The following is a 3,770-nucleotide window of genomic DNA, read 5'->3' as shown; positions in this document are numbered from 1 at the left end:
CGTGAGGGAGTCTAGCTTGATTTGTCAGACACACCCCCTACGAGACGAGAATGTGTAGTTTCATTACCAGAGTGGACCATGCGAAAACTGAGATTCTAACTTTCCTGCAGAACTGCTCATCAGCCCAGAATGTGATTGGGACGAGGCCCTTTGCCCACAAATTTAGCTTTCATGTAACTCCTAGCGTGTTATATCATAATGTATTTTGTTCTTCCTTTGTAATGTAAGTTTTGCTTTGGGTCAATTTGAATTAAAAAAAAAATCTTAAATCTGGTTTAAAACATATTGGAATTGTGTTTTATTTCTAGTCTGCCTTAACTTTTTAATACTTCCAGCTATTTGATCAAAAGAAACAGAACTCTGTCTTTCATTCCTCAGCATTTTGGATTATTGGGAATTGTGTAGTTATGTGATACAGAAAACAGCACCATTTTGGATCAGGTAAGGAAGGCCCCCCCCCCACCCCCCCCACCTTTTTAATGCATTCTGCAAATACCCACCAACAAAAGACTATCTGTCCCATTCTTGAGTGTATTGATGCAGCACTGAGCCTTTTGGGGCCACACTCACGTTTGCCTCACCTGGACTGAGTGAGGACAGAGTTTGGACCACAGCACCTCGAAGCGCAGAACAGTATATTCGGTTAAACAGTGAATTTGAGGTAGTTTATTAGCTTGCAAGTGATGAAAGGGAAGTAACTTTGATTTCATACTTCCTCTGTATGTCATAAGCACAGCTTGGTGTGGGAGAGACCTCAGACTAACGTGAATGATGGTGTGCTAGGAAGAAGGGAGGACGGACGACTTAGCACCCCGTGCAGAAACACAATGTTTTGCAACCATAACCTTGTTACAGACTTGTCCAGGGTTTGGCACAAATGAAAGCCAAGAATGGGACATTTGAAACTATTCCTAACGATCAGCAGGGGAGTTCAGATGTGAAAAATAGCTGTGTTGCTTGGAAATCTTGAGGTCATTCCTTTTCCAATATGATGTAAGTAGTGTATTGTTTTTTCAGCTGAAAGACAATTTACAAAAATGGCTTACTAGCTATTGATAAAACAGATTATCTACGTGATAAAAAAAAATTTCCACATCCCGTGTAGTTGGGTTTCAAAGATCAAAGAATGTGTACGTGTATCATCTTTGTATTTATGTAACAATGTAGCTTTGTGTTCTCTTAACACGTGTTACAGATTTTGATGTTAGAATTTATATTAGCTTAAGTACCAATAAAGATTTTAAATATCCACTGCCAGATACTGTTATTTAGGTTGATGCAGACTCCTAAGATACAAAGACAATTTGTCTTTATCATTAGTTATTCTGTCATTACCTATAAGGTCTCTTAAGTCTTAGATAAAAAGCAAAGGGTCAGCCAGCATATGGCTCTACTGGAGCCCATGGCTCGTCTCATACGCTGCTGGTAAATAGTGTTCAAAGTCTTGTAATATATTTCTCTAAGGTGGTACATTTTATAGATATTTCTTTATCTTCCAGAAAAACTCTTGATTCCTGAGTGACAGTTAACATGCGCAATCCCATTTGAAAAGACTGAGGTGCTTTGTGGAAGGTGCTGTGAGAGGCCATCACTGGGTGAATAAAACCCGGAAGGAGCTGTTCTGCAGCGCATGGTCTCTCGTCCTGCAGGAATGTCTTCCACCAGGTGTTGCTCTTTCCATTTCTCACTCACCTGCGCCCAGAGTGCCTCGTGCTGGGTTGCAGTTGGGCATCCACAAGCTAAGCGCTTTATCAGTTCTAAAGACCCATAAACCATTAGAAGTAAAGGATCAGATTAAAGCAAAATATTTCTGTTCTGTTGCAGATATGACCTTTAAAAAAGTCATGTAATCTTTTGTAGTTATTATAAATATGTTTTAAATTAAATCTTGCTTTATCCCAACATCTTAAAAATCACACTCAGAATCTTTTTTTTTTTTGTCCTGTAAAATCATTTTATTTTCTGCGACATAAACATTTTTCTCAGGCAATGTTGCTAGAACACCCCTTTATGAGTTTTACAGTTTGGGTAAATATATTTTTTTAAAAACTGATCTCTATTATATAAGATTGTAATACAAAAAAATGATTTATAAGCTATATTTTCCAGGAAGGAGTTACTAAACTATATTCCTGTTGAAGAAGCTTTCCTATTCAATTCTATGATATGGAATGAAAAGATATAATTAAAAAGTCTTCTGATCAAAAAAGCTTGAGATCATCAATGGAATGTTTAGTTTCCTCCACAGAGAGCCACCAGCATTTTTTCATAATCTCTCTCAGTTTCATCCAGGATGGCTTGGCAGAGAGAAATGCCATACAACTTCTGATAGCATGCTTTGATGTCATTCATGTCGATTTCAGAATGGGAAACCATAATCCTGATCAGTATCTGATGACGAGTTCCAACACCCTTCATGGCCTGACGAAGTTTCTCAGCAAAGAACGTTGGTTTGCTTGTAGCACACGTCACGATAACTGTGAGGCAATTCTCGATGTCACCTTTCAACTCCAGGTCCAGAACTTTGTTCATGTCATGCTTACTGTGCTTGGAATACTCCTGAAACACTCTGCGAAGATGGGGATAGCTTCTGGTGGTCAGAATGGTAGTGAACACATTCACATCTGTCCCTTTTCTTCTTTCTCCTGCTTCATATAAGGCCCTGGCATCCGTATCAGCCAAGTTGTCATTTATGGCAAGCTCCTCGGATTAGTGACCCTTAGCAAGAGGAAGCAAAGCCTTCTCATAATCTCCAGATGTGTCTGCGGCGATGTCTTTAGCCAGATCTCTCTTCAGTTCCTCTCCATAGACTCTGTTAATTTCTCTGATTTCTCTGTTAGTTCCTGATGCCAGAATTTCATTCAGAGTGTCTTCATCAGTTCCAAGGCCCTTCATGGCAGCACGGAGCTCATCAGCGTCAAACTGGGCTGGAGTTTTCAACAGAGCCAAAGCAGCTTCCTCAAGGTGACCTGTGAGGGCTTTCTTCAAAGCTTCATCCCGGGGCTTTCCTTTTTCCTGGAGATAGGCTGCTTTGATCTGCTGACGCTGTGCATTGTTTCTCTTAGTTAGAATTTCAGTGATGGTGGCTTCATCCACACCGTTAACTGTGATTGCTTTATGCAAGGCCTCAACATCCGAGGATGGATTGAAGGTAGGATAGGGGCTCACTGCTGACCCAGGACCACCTTTGGATGCTTTCACAGTTTTAATGTATTCCTGTTCTTGCTTGTCAATAATCCAGGCCTGCTTGAGGAATTCAGATACCATTGCCATTTTTGAAGGATCTTTTTTATCACCTCCATCCAAAGACCTAAAGAGAGATTCTTCTCAGAACGGTTCACGTTCTCTGAATCTTTTTTTGTTTCTTTGTAATTAGGAAATTGTTTTAAATGAAGCTAAATGTATGTTACATTAGGTAGTAATTAAGTGACTCACTTTTCTGTGAAATAGTATTTTATGAATCAGAAATGGACGACGGGATTCAGTTGACGCTGAGAAACTTGGTTATGTGATGAGTAGACTGACCCTTTGTGACTGACACAGAGGTAATCCAGCTGCAGATATTTCCTATTTTATTTGGCAAACAGAGTCATATTTTTCTTGCTGCTCAGTCTTGAGCTAATGTTGCTTTTCTTCCTCTGATAGTTTCGGGTCAGGTCACTGCTCAATTTTCTTTTCCTTTACTGAAGAAAAAAAAAAGAACACTTGTAGGGGTGGACTTACTGTACATGACCATTTTATGTTTCCCTGGAGGTTTTCTAGATTTTTCC

At 39.7% G+C, this 3,770-nt stretch overlaps 1 pseudogene; it reads right to left on the bottom strand.

Moving 5' to 3' along the window:
* Positions 1–2,232: 2,232 nt before the first annotated feature.
* LOC130845567 (annexin A1-like) lies at positions 2,233–3,273 on the bottom strand (annotated as a pseudogene).
* Between the last annotated feature and the right edge of the window lie 497 nt (positions 3,274–3,770).

Source organism: Hippopotamus amphibius, chromosome 2 (assembly GCF_030028045.1).
Source record: "Hippopotamus amphibius kiboko isolate mHipAmp2 chromosome 2, mHipAmp2.hap2, whole genome shotgun sequence".
Lineage (NCBI taxonomy): Eukaryota > Metazoa > Chordata > Mammalia > Artiodactyla > Hippopotamidae > Hippopotamus > Hippopotamus amphibius.
Note: the sequence above shows the minus strand (reverse complement) of the source record. Positions and strands in the feature narration are given on the sequence as shown.